The sequence below is a fragment of the Protopterus annectens genome, chromosome 1.part2 (assembly GCF_019279795.1).
Source record: "Protopterus annectens isolate FY-2018-M chromosome 1.part2, PAN1.0, whole genome shotgun sequence".
NCBI lineage: Eukaryota > Metazoa > Chordata > Ceratodontiformes > Protopteridae > Protopterus > Protopterus annectens.
The window spans coordinates 614,961,830-614,985,084 of NC_056727.1; positions in this window are offsets into that span (position 1 = coordinate 614,961,830).

Genomic DNA, 23,255 nt, shown 5'->3' on the forward strand with positions numbered 1-23,255 from the left:
AGGAAATATGGAGGATCTTTTCACATGATTTTTTGCATCCATAGCTTCTGAAAAAGATGCAGACCAGCTCAGCTAACTATGCATCTAAACAGGAGCTTCAAAGAGACCAACAATACACTGGAAGAAAGGTAAAAAAAAAGTGATAAACCAGGTTTCAAGACAGCTTTGAGTGCCCACCACAATACTCCGTGAAGTTCCTAATGTGAAAAACTGAGCCCATAGAAGTACCCTTATGATTATCACTAGAAGGAAAGTTCCAGAAAGGGGAATATGTAGGCAGATTTATACTACTGAATGCAGAATCAGGTAAACAGTCATTTAGGGATAGTGACCTGAGGGGTGAGGATATGAGAGCAGCTGCTGCAGAATTAGGAAAAATGTATTTAGAAAGGAAAGATAAGTCTTGTTCCAGATAATAATAATATAGGCCCTATCATCCAAAAGTTGTCATGTGCTGGCTAGTTCATGAGCAGATCTAAAAGCTTGCATCAGTTAGGAAAGAAATGATTGCATGTATGAAATGCTGACATATTATAAGCTGCCAGAGCAGATATTAGAACTGATGAAATGAAAAGTTAGGTTTTATCATAATAATGTATGGCACTCCACATATTGACAGGGTTGGGTCTCCAAATTCAGCACCAGCAATCATCCATTTTGCTTTTTTGACACTTTTGTGTGTGCTCAGGATATGACAATCCAATAGCATGCTGCTTTCAGAAATATCTTTGTAACTTGTTTCTTGAAGGGATTGAAGAAAAGAAGTTCAATGGTGAAATTTAAATGGAACCATTATGGAGAGTGGGACTGTTAAGTTTCCTGGTTGACTAGCAACAAAAAGGGGGCAGGAGATGAGATCATTCATATCCAGACTAACCTGTAGTCAGATACATCAGGGACTAGATTAGAGACAGAGAAGGTAAATCACGTCTGAGATGAAGAAAGATGGTAATGAATGATACAACTGCAGTGGACCAAGTGTCACATGGAAGACATCTATAAGGTACTGAGTAGCCTGAGGAAGAGGACTGGTGTTTAAGCTATTCACACATGTTTTTATCTTACAGTCAAAAGTAAAAGCCTTTCTCCAGAAATGTGATGGTCTTGGATAAGTGAAAGGGAGGCAAAGTTCCTTGCAATTTTTCATAGATAAAGCAGAGCAGGTTAGTCAGTTCATTTGGTTTTACCTTTCTCCAGTTTAAGGCATTACTTAAGATCTCTTTAGGTTTACTACTACAAAAAGGTGGTGGTCAAGTTATGGCTAATCCATCACCTATTATCTGTAGTGGGAATGTCAGTGAATTAAGCCAACAATGAATATGATGGGTGCAGTATACAAACCTGAATGAAGCCATGGGCATAATCACTAACAGGACAGTTGCAGAAAAGTGGTTGATAAAGTTGACATCATGTTAGCATTCAAATATCTCAGTGTAGTCTCAAGAATAAATGGCATTTACTTGGATTCTTGTGTTTTAGATTACAAGAGTAAAAGATGGAAAAATCTAAGAATTATTTGAAGAGTCATGATGGCAGAAAGGATACAGTTTGTTAAGCCGTCTGTTATTTCATCTGCAGAAAACTCAGGTCATAGAAGAAGTTTTCATTGAGCATTAGTGTTCACAAAAAGGACTCAGTGGAAAGAAGCATTTCAGCATTTTCAGGTAAAAATTGTAAAAAGTATAGATATAATAAAAAAAAAAAAAAAAAAGCTTGAGGAGTCTGGTAAACCTTCATCAAGCAATACTATGTCATATATCTGTAGCAAGCTGGATGGTTGAATAGTTAGGTTTACACCTATATAAGAATGCAAGAATGCAGCATATGGATTTAGTATTGGTGGTGCTTCCAGTGGGGAGAAGCATTCATCTGTACAACCAAAAGGATGTTCAAGCAAGTGAGACTTAACATAGTTTAGATTTCTGACATTAATGCTTGTATGAATTGTAGTATGCTTATGTCTTGTATGGATTATGGAATGCTTCTGGCTCGTATGGATTATGGAATGTTTATGACTGTTATGGATAATGGTATGCTTATGGCATCACAGTTTAGATACAGCAATGTCTAAATCACATGTTAACCAAAGGTTCAGCCAAAGGAATTTAACCACTCAGGTTGATTAGATAGTTTGTCCTCAAGTCTTTATGCCTTTCTATAACTATTACATAACAATACATTCTAGCGATAAATAATGATATTTCTGATTTACTTTCTAAACTTTAGTTTTAAGAGTTCTGGTAACTGGATCCAGATGCAACTGAAGAAGAACGTGTGATCTAATCTTTGAATAGGCAGTTGCAGAATGCAAACAGAGACTTGGTAGGACAGTCATACTCCCAAATAACAATAAAAGCCTATACTCAGACAACAGATAGATTTAAATATTTTTTTGACTAGTGATATAATAAAGTGATGAAAAGTCCTTGTAAGTTTTAGGATGTAACACAAGCAGAAAAGCATAAATAGCAGGACCATTAATGGGAAATTGGCATGGATAGGTGCATGAAAGAGGTAAGCCATCAAAAGGTATCTCACAAAAGCCTCTTTAATGTAAGTGATACTTCGAGGTTGGGAGAGAACTGTAATCAAAGTAGGATACAGGAGTAGGGGAGTCACTGATGATACAGTTTTGGTGGTAGTATTGGAATGTATCCAGAAGTTATGCAAGCCTTGATGTGGCAGTTTGTTACTCATGGCACTGAGTTTATCAGTGTGCCAAAAGACCTTTTAGGGCCAATAAAATAATGGGTGCAGTGGAATTGAGGTTTACCGATGAGGGAGGATCACATCCAGCACATGGCTTATTATATGGCTGGGGTGACTGAACATAGTATATTTAAAATGAGCAATAAAATCACTTGATTATGAAGGTTGGGAGAGAAGTCATATTTTGTGTTGTATTCTCTTGCAGCTTTCCTCATTAGCTGATTTTTGGAAACAATAAACAAGATTTATGAATTTTCTGGCTCAAAGAGCAGGGCTGGTACATAGTGCATACCAAAGTCTTGTATGATTCATAAATAATGAGACATAATGTAGAAAGACCTTGCATGTGGTCTTACCCCACTGGGAAGCAATGATGCATTCAAGCTCCCATCAACTGGCATGCTCAGCACCAGATCTCCCTCATTACCATAATATGGAAATTATCCTAGCTCCACCACCATGGCTAAGGAAGAAAATATGTTAGAAACAAGAGGATCAATTGTTAAGCCCTACCCCCCCCAAAGTAACATTCACATGCATTAGCTTGTATGAGAAGAGACTGAAACAGCTGTTGCCAAGTGTAATAGCCTTGGTCAAGGAAGAGACTCTCCCAAACATGTTGGTGGTTGATTCAGTAGAGAGTGACACTGGCAGATGATATTATTTCATCATCAGTATCATTATTTTATAAGAATACTAGGTGATATCTGGATTTATTTAATCTAAATAGAAATCTAAGTAGTACCTAGATTTCTGTTGTATATCTTAACAATTGTGAGTCAGTCGATGGGATTTTTGGTAGAATTGATCTGCTTATTTTACTTGATCTTACTGGCATGTATCCATGACTGCAGAAGCGAATAATAAGCACAATGATGCAGACCTCAGTGAGAGTAGTATCACCCTCTGTTTGTGTAAATGCTCTACATCAATCTGTTAATGGCAATGTCTAGGAAAGGTGATTTATCACTAACTGAATTCGATTTTACTCTTAGGTTAAACATGATGGTATCAAGAACTCACCCACACACAATTTTTTCATTTTCCTAACCCCAACATAAAGCTGTTACATGGATGGTTGTTTCAGCTTCTGTATGATGTGTGGCACAGTGGTGCAGCAGTTAATGTTGTCACCTCACAGCAAGAGGTTCTCTGGTTCGATTCTCAGCTGAGGTCCTTCTGTGTGGAGTCTGCATGTCTTCCCTGTATTCATATAGGTTTCCTCCCACATTCCAAAGACATGCATCTGGAGCACTTCTCCATGGACCTCTGCTGAAAATGGGCTCTGTCACAGTTGGACTTTCCTGGTAAACAAATATTAAATAAATAAAAACATTCATGAAGCTGGGCGCAAGGAAGGTCCTCCTTACAGATGGTGCAACAGCACCATGTGCATATTTTTGAGGGCGAGCTGCCGCACCCTCGACATGCACAGGAAATGTGTGCGAGTGCAGGTGGCATGTTTAAGTGCTCTATGGAGGCTTAAACATGCCCCCACAGTTGCACAACCTACAGTGCTTACTATTAGAGCCCGCCTCTAATAGTAAGCAATTAATTCAGTGTCCATGGATACTGAAATGTATGCTAAGCATATAAGAGTGTCTATGAACACTGAAATAAAATCAAAGTAGTAAACACACAAGCACGTAGCAGAATGTTGAGCCCCATCCCTAGAACTATCACAATTAGATTCCCCGTGTCCCTATTTTACATTTGTACATGGTGGTGCAGCGGTGGAATTGTTGCCTCACAGCAAGAGGTTCTCCCGTTTGATTCTCTGCTGGAGCACCTTTTGTGTGGTGTCTGCATGTCCTCCCTGTGGTTGAGTGGCATTTGAAAGACATGTGTAGAATGGGCATGCCTTCATTGAAGGTTGGGCATTGAGCTGGCACCTCGGCACCCGTAAAAAATCTACTGCCAATCATTAGCGGACCAGAGTTTCACTGTGGCAACCTCTAACCGGGAAAAGCCGAAAGAAAAACAACAACATTGCTTCATTATTGAAAGTGTAAGCAAAGTGCAGTGTGTTTGTGCATCCCTGCCCTCTGCTTAGCGTAGCTTAAACATCAAAATCATCCAAATAGAAAAAAACATGCAGAATCAACATTAACATCAATAGTGTAGTGATTAGAGCATCTGCCTAATGAACAGGCATTCATGGTTGAGTCCCACTATAGCACATATCATGTGTAAATGAACATATTTATCCATCTTTTTGCTATATAACCGACATAATAACATGTAAATGTGAACTGGAGTACTGCATGAAATGTTTAACTAACGTCATTCAATCAAAGTGGTAGTGTCATAATGAATAAGACAATGAACATATTTATACATCTTTTTGCTGTATAACCGACATAACATGTAAATGTGAACTGGAGTACTGCATGAAATGTTTAACTAATGTCATTCAATCAAAGTGGTAGTGTCATAATGAATAAGACACTAGAAAGCAGGTGTAAGCAGGTGTAAGCACAAATAAGCAGTAGTAAACATATATAAGCACCAGTAAGCAAGTCTAAGTGTGTTTGCGCGGGTGTAAGCAGTGCCCACACACATTAAGCATAGCAGAAGCTAAATGAATTTAAGAAACTGTAATTGGAAGACAGCACAGCCTACCATCGTGCAAACATGCAGGCACCCACTCACAACTGCTTAAAAGTGCTTTAATCACTCTGTATCCCATGGCCCTTGTTCTGGCCAGCAACAAAATAAATGGCCTCTGCAAAGGTTAAACCCAGGACCCTGCACACTGCAGCCAATGTGATTTACCACTAAGTCATGGCAGATATACATAAATCTGATGTCATCACAAACATATCATCCAGCACAGTCATGCAACAGCATAGGAAATGTATATAATTATGTAGATGTATGTGCATGTGTATGTACAGATATATAACACATATATATATATATATATATATATATATATATATATATATATATGAAGAATAAACATCGTGACAATAAATCATACAAAAAAAAAATGAGAAGGAAATCAGCAGCAACCCCAGTATTATTTAGTGCTGTCAGCTTATGTCATATCAAGCTGGGCAGGGGTGAGCAAATCACTGCTACTCACACCACAAGCAGGATACTACCAGTGGAAGTAACATTGTTGATCTGCTAAGTCTACTTTACAAACAATTACAGGTTAGTCCCTGGTAGGACTACCCAAAAATTGCTAGGCGGTGTGGACTTCCAACCATTACACAAGCAAGGGCAGGTATGTTCAAGGAGCAAATGTTGGGAGAGCCTGATGATACATGGGTTGGGACAACATACATGTAGGGTCCCTAACACTGGGGGAGAGGGAAATGTGTGGAGGTGTGTTATGGCTGTGATAGCAACTGGAGAATGGATGGTTTGCATGTATGTCGAACTCGGGTGGGGTGAAGGAACCATGGGTATGAAATTATGGATCCAGGCGTGTCAGGGTTGGATGGCCTAGTTCTAACTGGACTGACTCATGGAGGTCAGCGAGTTCGTTATAGGTATATATGCATACACACATGCACACATCTATATGTAGAAGTACATTCCCTGTAACACATTCATTCCTTTTGCAGACATAAATAACATGAAAGTGCCCCTACAAACCTTGACAGTGGATAGAATAATAGGTTGTGCATAAGAGGGAAGGGACGGATCTGCAAAAATGCAGAAGTGTGAGCTTTGTCCGAAGTTAGTGCTGTTCTCAAAAAATCAAATGTGAGGACTTTCTCACACATGGAATCATTCCTGTAATCTGCCGGCTATGGCAACGCCAATCACTAAACCGGTCCTATTTGTAATATAATTTCGCCGAACTCGTACTTTAGCTCTCATGTGTAACGTGTGTTACCACATAGTCATAGTTATTAATTTATTGTAGTGTCTTGTTAACGGGAGTAATGATGTAATGAAGTATAGAGTCTAATCTTGAAATAAAGACATGTGTGTCCCAGGTGAGACAACCCAAAAAATTGTGAATAGTGCCCTATTCGTCATTCATTTCACCAATGTTTGTGGACTAAAAGTTTGGGATGTCTGAGGATACGTGGAGTGAGTCAACCCATGGGATGTGTCTACAGGAGTAGGGAGTGGCCAATGTGTAGTGGTGTGGATACACCGTGTATCCAACTGGAGAATGGATGACTGCTGTGTCAGTGAAGTGTTGGGGTGGGTATTTGGGGAACTAGGATCCATGGGTATATGGGTATATATGCAAATGAAGCAGCACAGCAATAGTATAGTGGTTAGAGCATCCGCCTAATGAACAGACATTCCCATTTTGAATCCCACTGCAGCGCATACCATTTTCCATTGGTAATCTGTATATGAACATATTTTGACATCTGTCTGCTGTATAACCTGCATAATAACAATTAAAAGTGAACTGGAGTGAAGTGTCAGTGTCATAATTAATAAGGCACTAATAAGCAGGTTTAAGCATAAATAAGCAGTAGTAAGCATATATAAGCACTAGTAAGCATGTTTAAGTGTGTTTGCACAGGGGTATGCATTGCCTACACAGATTAAGCAAAGTAGAAGCTAACTGAGTGTAAGAAACTGTAACCAGAGGTATGTATGTATTTTATATATATATATATATATATGTGTGTGTGTGTGTGTGTGTGTGTGTGTGTGTGTGTGTGTGTGTGTGTGTGTGTGCATAGATATACACAGATATACAGCTATGATAGGAAACAGCACACAGGAATGACATATGTTCACAGGCTATGCCAATGGAAGTGAGGGGCCTAAGCAAGAAACATGTAACACGTAGCATGACCCCCCCCCCAGCTGGACAGAGGAAACATACACATAAACCTACAAACAATGTAAATAGTCCACTGCTCCCCAGACCACAGGCAGGATACAACCGGGGGGGGGGGTACAGACTGCACCTGTGAAATCTAATCCTGGAACACAGACAAAAGTGTCCCTTGCAGGACTCCCCAAAAATTTACATATAACCAAAGGAATATGATACAATGACCATTCTAGCTGGGGTATGTACATACCCGGAATACAAGGGTTTGAAAGCCTAATGATCCATGGGTCAAGACAATGTACGACATGGGTCCCGTGAAATGGAGAGTGGGCAGCGTGTAGTGGTGTGTTCAGATCCGACCTGCGCACAGAGTAAAGATGGGTGCTGTAGAGGAGGTGCGGGTGGGGGAACTATGGGTAGCTAGTTATGGGTCTAGGTGTGCAGATGTTGTCTGATGTGGGTCTATATGGACAGCCCCAGGGATGTGAGCAAAAGTGTTCATTGGGCAGAGGCGTCACCCAATGAGCAGACATACCCGCTATGAGTCGCACTGTTGCAAAGTCTAATCTACATGGCAAAGTACGGAATAACCAGATATAGATGTATATATGTAGAGGAATGTGTGTGTGTATATCTATCCATAGCTACATGGAGATATACCTCTCCCTCACCATAGTACAAATGTATACATACAGAGACAGAATACATATACATACCCATATATAGATATATAAATATGCAGACACCCATACACCCATATGTTGTTAGATATACATAGATAGCAATATATAACTATATACATGTATGCATACATAAACAGATATATCTGTATATAGTAATGTATATATATATATATATATATATATATATATATATATATATATATATATATATGTGTGTGTGTGTGTGTGTGTGTGCGTGTGTGTGTATGTGTGTGTGTGTGTGTGTGTGTGTGTGTGTGTGTGTGTGTGTGTGTGTGTGTGTGTGTGTGTGTGTGTGTGTGTGTGTTTGTAAATATACACATGTAAATAGCTAGGATATGATACAGCAGTTACAAATTACATATGTTCACAGGCTGGGCAAATGGGGTGAGGGGTCCAATCAACAAACGTGTAACAGGTAGCATCAACCACTCCCACCTAGATAGGTGAAACATTCAAACACACCACTGCTTCCCAGACCACAGGCTGGATACTGCCAATGGGAGAGACCTGCCAAGAGTAATCTTGAAAGAAAGACATCAATGTCCCTTGTGGGACACCCCAAAAATTAATGATCATCGGAGTCAGTCCCTGTAATGATTTATCCAACCAGGCTGTATACATACATGGACCAGTAGGTTATGCAAGCCTGAGGACCCATGGGTCAACACAACATATGACATGGGTCTTGACACGTGGAGAATGGCCAGTGTGTAGTGGTGTGGTTAGACCCCACCTGCACCCACAGTAAGGATGAGTGCTGCAGAGGAGGGTCAGGTGGGGGAACTATGGGTATGCAATTATGGGCCTAGGTGTGCAGGTGTTGGCTGGCGCAGTTGTATTAGGACTGCCCTGGGGATTAAGTAATATTGTGAATTGGGCAGAGCTTATGCTCATACCTCATAACCCCTAAGAGCAAAACCACTGGACAGGATGTAATCCATTGTGGGAACAAATAGGGACAGAAACCCATATTCCACTTACAACCTTAGAAAGCTGATAGAATAATAGGTTATGCATTAGCATGACTCAGCTGAAGAATGTGGGGTCCTAAACCCAATTACTTGTCTGTATTTAATGGTGTCAGTTCCCAGGTATTTGTCAGACAGGTACAAATTGTAAGAGAAACACACCAATAGTATGAAGCAAAATCTGGTCAGGCCATGGATTCTGTACAGTCGATAGGCATGCTTACACCTAATGAGCAGCCATTCCTGATATGGGTCCCACCGCAGCACAGTCCAGTTTACATGGCTAAGTACGGTATAACCATTAGTGTTGTTTCATAACCCACTACACAACACCTATGAACACATGGTCGCAATACCCGAATGTAGGCATGTAAACCAATGTAATAGGCATCACAAGGTATTATTGTAGTCCTCACCCCCACCCAGGGGTGTGAGTGTTTGAAGCAAACACCAAATGCAGTGCATATGCACAGCTGTTGTCATAGACAACATGGCCAGCTGTGGACCTTCTCTGCAGCCATCCTGCACATCCCTGGATAATCCCCCTACTAACACCCCCCTTTGTGCCTCATGCACACCACGTACCCATCAGCCCAATTCCATTTCTATTAATGTCTACGGGTACATGTAGTTGATACCCTCTTCCCTCACTAAATTGCCAGTATCTGGAACCCAAACCCACATGTAGTATCACAGCTGTCCCACAGGATACATGCAACTAACACACAAAGGAACACCATAAGCACACCTGGAGCAGCACAGGCTCACTACTTTGCAACCCCCCCACCTCACACTCTATACCACTACATCAACTAGTGATACTGACACCTCTTGTCCTGCCTCGCATACAAATCCCAACATCCGACATACCTTCCTTATTGCTCACCATCCAATTATACCTACGGGCTACTATATAGTTGCAATGTCACCCCCACTACCTACCTGCCTACTCCCTAGCTATTCACCTCTACTGTACCACACAGATATGGAATAACTACATCTACCCTGAATATCTGCATGTAATGTGCCCAGACCTGTGAAACAGGAATCCTACCTCACCTTAAACTGACCTTTGTCAACAGTCATACCTGACATGTAAACCTGACCTAAGCATGGATAATATCAATGGTTCAATGTAAACTAAGCATGATTAATGGGGGGACGTAGCTATGTTATGTCTGTTACCCTCTATGAATTAAACACCCCAGTATTAATTGGGATGCGCAGCTGGGGTCAATGTAGAGCTCTACATGCCGGACCACTGCTGACAATGGACAAGCATACAGTCCAACTGTCCCGGTTGACAGATGTAAACAAAATGCATGACGTTGTGTGTGTGTATGTGGGAGCAAGTGGGTGTAAGCCTGTTTGGCCACCAGTATGCGAGTACCACACTGGTGAAGCAATGTAGAGGCTAACTGAGTGTAAGAAACTGTAACCAAAGGTTAGCATTGTTTAGCTCTGCTGAAACCCGCGCACACCCACTCACAACTGCTTAAAAGTGCCTTTATAACTCCGTATCCAACATCCCTTGTTCTGCCCAGCAACAAAACAAACGGCCTCTGCAAGGCTCAAAACCAGGACCCTGCACACTACAGCCAATGCAATTTACCACTAAGCCATGGCAGATATATAGATGCTGGATGTTATCACAAACATATCATCCAGCACAGTCATTCAACAGTATAGGAAATGTATTTCATTATGTAGATGTATGTGTGTGTGTTTATGTCCAGATATATATACATACATAGATATAAATATATATAAATATATCAAGAACATACCATGTGACAACAAAGCATTAAAAAAGAATGAAAAGGAAAACACCAGCAACTCCTGTATTATGTAGTAGTGTTGTCCTATGTAATATCATGACTGCCTCAGACAGACATGTGTCATTAATACACGCAAACATTTGTACATTGCCCAAATACATTACTTTGAGCATTTTATTTACATTAACAAAACAGTTCCTGTCCAATCATAATGTGAGAACAGTACTCTTGCAAGGTGCTGTGTACAACATCATCATCATTAAAAAGTTAAATGGGGTAACCATAGCGGGACAGGTAGTGTCATGTGTACACTGGGGTCGTCTGCATCACATGTACCTGGAACCTTTAGAGTCATGTACATACTAAGATCGTGTGCCTGAGAGAGGGGTGAGGACAACTGTAGTATGTTGTGATGCAAATTAAAAAGGTTACATGAGTCCAGTGGACACGTGTGTGAAATGGACAGCTATGTATGGGGCAAAAGTTGTTCTGGGAACAGACTGGCCATTTGTTTCCATTTTTATAAGGTGAGAGTGAGATGTTGGGGAAGGAGAGTAGATATGCTCGTGGAGGATAGGTTGGGTAGGATGACAGACTGGACAGACAAGACAGCATACAGGAATGGTGTATGACACATGTGGGGGGAACCCTTTGGAATGGGAGGGGTGTTTGGCAGTCACAAGCCCCATGAGTCCCCAAATGGAAACAGTGGGATGGAGGTCCCCACCCATGGGCAGCCACCACTGCACCTTCACAGCTCCAAAGGTGGCTGTGCTGGGGGCTGTCTAGGAGGGGCAGGCTCACCCTCTAAATGTGTCACCCTGCCCTCAAGCTGGCATAGCTGGCCTCAAAACTCCTTATTGAGCTCCCTACGCACCACATCCTGGACCATACGATGGCTGACAAGTTCCTGTCTGGACCTGCTCCCAGGTGGGGTAAGCCCCATCTTCAGTGGCAGTTCCACCTGAAGGTGGTGCAGAGCCAACATAAGTGGAGGTCCAAGGCTGGGCCCCAAACATGCTGGTGCATGGTGCCATAGCCAGCTGAAGTGGGACAGGTGGTTCCACCAGGACCTCCAATCCCATACAGCCTATGGTGTTGCAGTTTTAACACAGATAAGGCTTAGTAATAGTCAACAGCATTCAGGATTACTTATAACAGCATGCATAGATATTACCATCAATCCAAGACAGCAGATTTCATACATTTGCAGAGAGAGCACAACACATGCATATATACTGCATGATATCTGTCCAAAGCGTAGATGACTTGTGACTGCAGCTATGAATAGTGGCCCATTATTGGCATGTCACTGTGATAACCTCAGACAGTGACTGTCATACCACTGTTTCATGTGACATATGTCCAATCAGAAATGCGATGGCAGTAACTCTCATCACTGTCACCATGTACTAACTGCAATCCTCACACTATGCCTCTGCAGTTCACAGATGTGTGTTCTGTGAGTAACACAAGAAACAAATGGTTCCACACACTGACCAGTCCACAGATGACCCCAGAGATGGGGGTTTCCTCACAAACAGAGCACTGTCTTGTCAGTTATTAAAACATGCAGACTAGCCATTACCACACACAACCTGTTAAACTGGCAGTAGTCTGAATGAAGCATAGCTACATTTACATGCTGTAGTCATGTCTGGAACATCACCCTCCCATCTTTAGGCTATTTTCCACTGTATGTGTTGTTTGAGGAATATCCAGAGTTCATCTGTGATGCTGTTTACCAACCACCAGATCCAGATTCCACTCACAGCAACTATCATGGGCAAACACCAACATGATGTTCCTAAATATTGTACTGTGTTTCCATGCAATTGGCTATGGGAATATCACCACAGCTGTTCCACATGCAATCAGCTAGAGGAGGACTGCAATAGGTGCAGAGGCCATCACCTGATCATGACCATCACTTACAAAACACAAGCTGCTGCTGAGCAGGTGTAGATCTCCACATCCACCAGAGAGTGTGTGGGAGGGACAAACAGAGGCAAAGTACATCAGAGAAGGGCTGGGAGCCTAAAACCTAAGCATCTTCTGTCACACGCCTACCAGTACAGAGGTTCAAATCCCTGACTGACTAGCCATTACTATTACAAGTGCATAAAGTTACTCCCTGTGCCACATAGATGACATGTTGGTGTGCTGTGAGAACATATATGTGTGCTGGTGAGCGACATCTGCAACAGAGATATAGTAGACATACATTAGGTGTAGCACACATGGCTGTCCACATGAACAGATGTCAATGTCAACACAGCCACAGTCTCTAAGGGACTCAGACACATTGTCATGCTTTGGCAGGCTCCCAAATACACTTCCTAGCTACTTAGTTTGCCACACTGCAGTAATGCACAGGTGTTACATGCACCACAGGGGTTATCCTGAGGTTCTATGGGCTAGGGCATGTGAACGTGTCTGACATCAGTCAGTATGCCAATGGGAGTTATACTGGGAGTGACTGTGGTTGGGAACATCATACCCCACATGCAGACACAAGGTGCCAATACTGGCATGCATGTGTGCATTGCTTCATGGGTGTGTAGTGGCTGGCTGTGCAAAATGACTGTACAAGGCTGGGTGAGAGATAATCCTTGGCATTAGGCCACCTGACAATGGTCTGCAGTGTGGTTCAGGGGTGTAGTGTCTGCAATGTCCCACACAGATGGGTATTGTATTAACCGTCCTGTCATCCTGGTTACTATTGTGTGTGGCCATTGCTTTGCAATGCATGCCATGTCTGTGTTTGATAGTCCTTGACATGGACATTGCCTGGGATGTGCACTTCCCACATTAATGTACAGTGACATGTTTAAGTGTACCTGGTTTGCCTGGCACATGTTATGTACACAGACTGTTATCATCAGATGTGCCAATCCTGGCCTGGTGTGGCAGGACCTGCTAATAAACAGCAGGTTGACCTTGTACCTGCATTGGTAGCATGATACAGGTATTCCCTGGTGTCAGCAGCATCTGTCCATACAGGGCATGTGTGTAAGGCATTGTATGTCTTTTGTGGATTACATTTGATGGCACTACATATATTGCAGGTGTCCAGTGGTAAACATAGTGAAGGCGCATTGTCCGCAATTATGTGCCTATTGTACTGGTGGACAGGGTACCATGGCCTCTGCAGCCCACTGCAATCACACCATGCCTACTATTTGTCAACAATGTGCAGGGTACTAGCAACATAGCGGGATTTTTCTAGGCAACTGTGTTTGTGACACATGGGTTCAGACCGTATTCTGAGTAATAGTAGGGTTGCTTACTTTGTTCACTAGGCCTTTTGCCAGATGTAGGGGTATGGCTTGCCAACCCTGTCTCTTGGCTGATTGAAATCTGTAATCCTCGTGAGGTGGACATTGTGACATATAATATGGCCACCATATAGGAAAACCACAAAACCCACTCCTCAGCATGTCCAGTGGTTAGACACTCACAGCCACCTCCACACAGGATCTGACTGACACACACACACACACACACACACACACACACACACACACACACACACACACACACACACACACACACACACATACACACCTGCCATGTCTTGGAATAGAACTCCTACCTAACTAGTTTATCACATTACAGCGTGATGCTGTTATAGCACCATGCTCCAGAAATTAATGGGTTACCCCATTCCCAAAATTGTATTTCACAAGGAATGACATCAGCAGGTTTACCAGAGTAGGGCATTTCATATTTCCTGCAAGTGAGTAGCCCAAAATGCATTGCTCACAAAACAGTGAGACACAAACAAAACATCCACAACTGACACGTGTGGGTATAGAATCCATGACCAAGATCTATATCACACTACAACATGGAGATGTTATAGGATGCACCACGAGGATTACTAGGGGACTTGTTCTCCAGAGTTGTATTTGACAAGGAATGACATTAGCACGATTACCAAAGTAGGGCATTGTAAATGTCCTGCGAGTGAGTAGGCTATAATGCATTGATCCTTACACAGACATTGAAACATACAAAACATACATAACTGCCATGGTTGTAGATGGAACCCTACCACAGTTCTAAATCATGCTCCAACAGTACGCAGTTACCCAACATGCTACAGAGATTACTGGGTTACAGCATTCCCAGAGGTATATTTCTAGGTGGGTGACATCAGCAGCCTTGCCAAAGTTGAGTATATGAATTGTAAGGAGTGTGAGTACTCTAAAAAACATTGTTCTCTTTGGCAGGCAGACAAACACACACAGATGGCAAGTCTGGGATTAGAACACCTACCAAACTAGCTTATCAAACTACAGCATTACACAGTTACAGGACGTGCTACAGAGATGACTGGGTTACAGTAGTACCAAAGGTGTATTTCTAGGTGGGTGACATCAGCAGGATTGCCAAAGCAGGGCCAATCAATCATAGCGAGTGTGACTAGCCAAACATGCAGCACCCTCTACACAGGCATAGGAACAGACACCAAAGAATCCACAACTCTCATGTGTGAGACATGAACCCATACCAGAGTTTTATATCACGCTACAGCATTACACTGTTATAGCATGCACAACAGAGTTGCTGGAGTACTCTCTTCCCCAAAGGTGTACTCCCCACTGATTGACATCAGCAGGATTGCCAATGTAGGGCATTTGAATTGTATTAAGTGTGACCAACCTAATTTCCACAATTAGTCTGTATGCATTAATCGCTGTTTTGGCCGGACAACAATACCACACCTTTGCAGGTCATGAACCCAGGACACTGTACATTATAGTCACAGTAACTAACCACTAAGCCATCACAACAGTACATGAGACTGAGGTTTCACTACAGTAATCCCAGTATAGGCTAATCAAAGTGAACATGTGAAAGTAATGTATATACAGTTGTCCATAAAAGACCTCTCCAAAGCTAGCTTCATGCTACACAAGGCAGAAGTGACAATGTTTGTGACACCCATGGAGACAGGAGTTGATAGTTCTACAGATGAATCCTGTACTAAGGTACTGTATGAGCACATCCACTTGTGCATGGTTCCTGACATCCCATATGGAGCCACAATGCTCACCTCCCAAATAAGCAAGCCACTCTGGTGGTCTCCTGCCATTAACAGAGTATACAACAGAAGGTAGACACTGTTGAAGCAAAAAGGATTCCAAGGATGCAAACAACTCATTACCAGCCACAGTAAGATGTTGAGATCCCCCATGGAATCCTCCAAATCTGGTTATGTAACTAAAATCACCACAGATTCCACAGACAACCACACACCATTCTATAGTTATGTCCTGAATCTAACAGGCAATGCTGAGACATGCTCTGAGTTATGACAGTATGACATTGCATATATTGCTCCCATGGATTGTGCCAATATCCTGTCAGATTGGTTTAGTGCCACAGTCACCCCCTCTCACCCCCAAAAGGGCCAAAAGCAATATGAACAGAGTTCCATTGGCCAGTAATCATGGCCACACAAGCAGAAACTGCACTATCCACAGCTAAGAATACATCATCCATGGGACCAGACTGACATGTGTAATCATAACCTTGCATCAGGCCTGGTACCCAGTGAGTGGAGCACAGCTGCAGTTATCCCACTCCACAAGGGGAGATCCACCTTGGATCAGTGGAACTACTGTCACATCGGTGTGATGAGCCTGATCTGCATGGCCATGGAATGCGTTATCAGGGAAGTTTGGAACACAGACATTGGCAGGGTCAGTCATGCCTCTTGAAAGAGATTGTCTGCTTTGACTCAGTCTGCATAGCTGTTGAAGAGGGTAAGGCAGTCCACAATGCCTATGTGGACCTCGCCAAGCCCTTCAATACCATACACCAGTCTGGAAACATAGATTAAGACAGTAATCTGGCCATACATCCCTATGCCACTGGATGATTTGCCACATGGCTTACTGACAGAACCCAAACTGTAGGTGTAACTGTTTCCATATCCATCCCCAGACAAGTGACAGGTGGAGTACCTCAGGGTTCAGTTCTGGGACCACTGGAGGTGCACTGTGTGCTTGTATGTGCGTTTTGGACAGATGGCCAGGGTGACATGCCCTCTGTAGCCCACTGCTATCACTTCATAGTTACTATCAGTGGCCAATATGCAGTGTACTACCCACATATTTGCTGCTGCCTAGGCATGCGTGTGCATATGACACATGGGTGAGTGTGTGCTCTGGGTAATAGTGGGGTTGCTAACTGTGATTGGCTGGCCTTGATGTCACATGTATGGGTATGGCTTTGCACCCCAGCCTCACAGCTAATGTACATCAGTTATCCCTGTATGGTGGACATTGTGATATAGAGTACGACCAACATAAAATATATGCAAAACCTCCTCCACATTGCCCACAGGTGTCACACACTTACAACCACCACTACAGAGGATACAAGTCACACACTCCTGTCATATCTGGTATTTGAATCCCTACCTAACTAGTTTCTTACACTACAGCAGTATGCAGTTATAGTACATGCCACAGACATTACTGAAGTACTTCTTCCCCAAAGGTATGTCACAATAAATGACATCAGCAGGATTACCAAAGAAGGGCATTTGAAGTGTACTGCGAGTTGTACATGTCTTTTAACTGTGTGTACCCGCTGCTTACTGTCACAAAAACACATTTACACCCACTTACAACTGCCTTATTCAGTCCTAAATGACATTATCAACAACCCTTGCAGGTCTTGAACCCTGGACCATGCACATTGGACTTACCACTAAGCCATCTGGGTTGTATACATGTTTCATGGTTTTTGTAATACACATTTTACTACAGGTATTCCACAGTACTGAAAACAAATGGGACAGTCAGTTTGTGTACATATGTACAGTGCCCTTAAATGTACTGTACTCTGTGAAACAACATAGACAAGTCTACATATGTACAACTGTTATAACTAAATACTAAATACATATATGCACTTACGGGATGTATATATATATATATATATATATATATATATATATATATATATATATACATATATGCATATACACAGACACAGCTATAGCCATATATAAACATGTCTGAACACCCTTTGTGACACAGAAGGGTTTCAAAGGAATTGATGTGTAAACAAAAAAGAGGCAACTCTTGTATTATAATATTTAAATCTTAATCAGTTCACCAGAGAAGGGATGGTTGTTGTGTATGTGGAGTTTGGGGTGGGGAATGATGGCTAAGGAAATATACCCCAGGGATTGAGGAGTTTGGGTGGGGGAATGATGGGTATGGAAATACACCCCGGAGACCACTTCTGTGTCACTGCTTGACAGTGGCACAGGAAAACAACATACCCAACAGTAGTCATTCTTGACTGTCTATTCTTTTCTATTCCTAACTATGTAATAATTTGTAGACTCCACTCACCACAGATGACTACCATGGTGTGCAGCATGTTAAAAGACATAACTCATGTATGCCTGGCTACAGGGTAGTCACACACGCACAAACACACACACGCACACTTGCCAGTATTGTGTTTACAAGTCTTGCCTATGTAAAGGTAACTAGTAGAGTGATATGCAGTTGGGGTATGTGCCACAGAACCCATTCACTCAATCTGATTCTGCTTCTGAGCTGGGTGACATCACATGACTGATTACTTGCAGTGGGGAGGGGGGAAAAGGGTGGTTTATTTATTTATTTATTTTTATTTATTGATATTTGTTAACCAGGTTTGTCCAACTGGGTTTGTGGCCCATTTTCAGTGGAGACCCAAGGAGAAAAGCTCCAGTAATACATTTTAAAACAAGTACAATTTTAAACAATATTGATATAATAGCAGTTATAGCAAAACAATTCACATATGTTGTGTTACATGCATAAAGTTAACATTGCATTAAAAAGAAGCTAAGTAACATTTTACATTGATATAGTTCAATAGGTCAACAATAAACAATTTTTGTTTGTATAAAAATTGTGCAAATGCATAGTAGACACAGTGGAGAGAGAGGTGCAATAAGGTACTAAGTATGGTCCTTTTGAGGGTACATAAAGGGAAGGAAGACTAAGTAGGGTCATGGCAAGGGCAGGTTCTGAAATTGAGAAAATAAGCTTATAGTTCATTTTTAAAGTGTGAGGTATGGGAGATTGAGCATAAGTCAAGGGGAAGTCTGTTCCAAGCATGGGCAAGGGAATGTTTGTAGAGTAGTTTGCCTACTGATCTTTTTGGGTGGTTTAGCAGATGACAATGATAAGCAGTAAAACCCAATGTCATGACAGGATGCAGACACAAACACACACACACACACACACACACACACTTGCCAGTGGTGGGATCAGAACTCCTGCCTATCTACAGATTGCTATTACAGCACTACGCAGTTATGAGATGCACCACAGAGATTATACATTTCAAGGTAGTCAGAATGCCCTTCTAAGATTGAGGACATCAACAGGGATACTGACAGTTAAGATGTACGTAGCTATAAACCTGTGTGTTTAAAGTAGGAGTCCATTACAACATGTATGCACAAACAAGACACATCATCTGCAGGTAAGGCATAAGTAGGCCTGAGAGGTATAGTTGTAGCACAACAAGCCCTGAACTGGAGTATGCCCATCTGTGGAATGGACAACTACTATCACTATACAGGGTTACAGTGTTCATGCTCATACACATAGAATCACAGGACTTGTTTGGATGCATTGACTCCAGTTACACAAGATGACAGGGAGCATGCTCATACACTTAGTAGCACAGGGCCGTTTGGGATGCATTCTGACTCCAATTACACAAGGTTATACTGGGCATGCTTATACACTTAGAAACAAAGGATTTGTTTGGATGCACTGACTCAAATTACACAAGGTGGCAGTGGGTACACTCATACACTTAGCAGCACAGGGTTGTTTGGGATGCACTCTGATTCTAACCACAGAAGGCCACAGTGTGCATGCTCATACACTTAGATGTACAGAACATATTGAAATGGACTCCTATTGTAAACAAACAGGTTTACAGATATGTACATCTTAACTGTCAGTATATATTCACATCATAAGGGTTTACTACCAGATACCTGTATGTGGCCCGTAAATGATATATCTCTGTCTGTGCTGTGTGATACACATGCATACATGTACATGAAGTGCTGCCATATATATGTGAAGTATACACATTCATGCATGTGTGGAAGTGACAGACAATTGGTTAACTGGTACACACAGGTGGATGCAAAGTACAGCATGTGTCACACACATTGCTGCCCTGAAAGGCATACATTGATATCAGGTTGTGGAGAGTGGCATTATACTTGGAACAGTGGCATGTGCAAGCATAATATGTGAGCCCCATTGTCTAATGGTACTGAGGTGCAGGTGTCAAGATGACCTCTCCCGGCTGTGTTAGTAGTTGTCATTATTAGCAGGATCGCTCCACTAAGTATATCTGACATTGGTCATCTACACAATGTCTGCTGCTGTTCGTCACCTTAGATGTAGCATTTGATACCAAGCACAATACTGCCACTCACAGTGATGTCATGGTACGAATGGCAACTGCTTGATCAAAGCAATGAGACAATGTCCTGTTGTAATTATGAGGCTGTCCAGTGTCTGTCATTCCAGGATGACATGAATGAAAGAAGACAAGCCTTTGTCACAGATCACATGCATCCATGATTCAAGGGAGTGTGGATAATACCTAGGTCGCATTTACCCATATAGTGCCATTCCAAGGCAAATGTCCTAAACACAGAAGTAACATCCTGACACCTACAAGACAATTGCATTGGATGCTTATTCTAACCAGTGCTAGATGTGTGGCTTTCGTAATCCATTTGCTCAATATAGAACCTACAATGGGGAATACTGACATCTGTGCAGTGAGAAACACCTGGCTAAAGGCTCTGTAGTGCACAATAGCACTACCACCATATAACTCAGATCCAGACACGTGGGCCATAACACTGGTATGGACCACTCCAGGTGGTGGTGTCCACATATTCATAAAGGTTACTCACAAGTAAAGACCACTACTCCAACATAATTCATCACAGATGAGTCAACTACAGGTGACAGTAGCAAAAGCTGCATTCTAGGTTGTATCCTCATATACATCCACCACCATGCCCTCAGACTACCAACACACACATCCATAAATGTGGTACAAAATATTATGGTACAACACCAAATAACCTTCGACTGGTGGAATGTACCTAGCCCTACATGTACTGATACATTTGCATAATGTGTTATGCAATGCAATAATACCACTCTTTGTAACCAGGTCAGTTGTACACATACCAGGGTCCCTCAGATGTTGTCAGCATTAACACAGTTGACTGTTGCTGTACACCAGTAAACAACACCCTCATGGTTGGATATGACCTATATGTACCTGCCCTGGATATGTACATCCCACATTCATACAACATAAATGAAAATACCATAGCTGTTGTTGTCCTTTGTACATACAGGTGGCTACATTCATGACACACATGCACATGGAAGATAGGTCCATGGCTGCTGAATGCTAACAGTACATAAGCTTTGATATCTATGTTGACAGAGGTAATATTCTCTCTCTACTGGTTACCCATGACACCTGTCATATCATACAACAATCCATGTGGCATGTATGTCATTAGACATGTCCACCAAATGCAATGCCTACAAACATACCCAAATAATGGGATCGTAGGACCTACACACATGGCCTGTATTGACAGACTCAGGGAAATACAGCTATGCTCTGTATGTTCCTGAGTAGTTACAGGTGATATGTCCATGACATGTGCAGGCATGTGTAACCCACAGATGCTACATATACCCCATGTCAACAATTGCAAGCCATGTCTGGACATTAACTACTGTGTGCTGTCTGGACATTAACCTTATTATCACAATAGCCAGAATGTGCTGGGGTGAGATGTTTATAAGTCACAGACCTCTCACATGCTTGAATAAGTGTAATGCCTAGCTAAAACAGAGCACATTTCTGGCACTCTTCCAGTAATCATGAGGTGTGTGTGGCAAATATGATGTGTGTGTGGCAAATATGATGTGCTCACTGTCGACAATTACAGTGCCCTGGCTTCACAGTGGAACTGTCAACTAACAGTTTGTGGGATCATGACATGGAATATTGCTGTGTGTGCATGTCTTGCTGATATGTGCTGTTGGCATATATGTACACTTAGCTAGTCAGTGAAGGTGGTTGTGTGTCCTACCAGTACATGACTACAACATCCATTATGGTGTAATGCTCAGCTAGGTTTCACAAAGGGTGTGGGGAAGGTGTGGAATGTATCCTCTTGACCTGCTAGTCCACTTACTGATGGAGACTGCATATGTCTACGTGTATTGATGTGTGTTTAGATTCCATGAGTGTGCAGTGTCTGATGTTTGAAGGTGACTGTTGTCTTAGTACATCATGCAGTTGCAATGCAGCCTCAACATTGCCAACTGCATATGGTGATATGCTCAAAGTACAGTAAGCTGTACTTTAGGTATGGACAGATGTTTGGACATTACTAAGTGGTGGGGCTACTTTGCAGGTGTGTTACAACCATTCCTACAATAACTTGTGTAACTGCTAAGCTATGGTTTTGTTAATTGAAGGGGAAGACACACAGCACATGCGATAGTGCTGTAACTCTGTAATACCTATCATGAGATCTGCAGGTGTCTGATTTACAGTACTGGCACGTGTGGGTGTGTGAGTGTCCAAATATGTCACGTATGGTGGGGAATACATCCCAAATGTTTTTCACTCTCCTGTACACTGTTGTAAACATCTGTACAGAGTGAAGTGTAGAAAGCAAGACATAGGCAGGGGTTTGAATCTCACACATGTCAAGTGTCTGTATGTGTGTGACATAGGTGTATATCTTCATGAATGCAGCATTGTGTGTGCATGTGTGTGTGTGTGTGTGTGTGTGTGTGTGTGTGTGTGTGTGTGTGTGTGTGTGTGTGTGTATGCGTGTGTTTATGTCTGTCTGTTCCCTGCAGTGAGGCTGTATTTTACCATAGTGAAATGATAAGACCCCCTCCCCCCATCCACTCAATGCAATCTAGTATCCCTGTTGATGTCATCAATCTTAGAAGGGCATTCTAACTGCCTGTAAACATGTACACCCTGGGGTGAGGCTTGTTGTTACATAGCCTACTGATGAACCCCACTCCCCACATACACTCACCAAAATCTAGTATCCCTGTTGATGTCCTCAATCTTAGGCATTCTGACTACCTGTACATGTGTAATCTCTGTGGTGCATCTTGTTATTGCGTAATACTATAATGATGATTTGCACATAGGTAGAGGTTGTCATCCCAACACTGGCAACTGTGTGTGTGTGTGTGTGTGTGTGTGTGTGTGT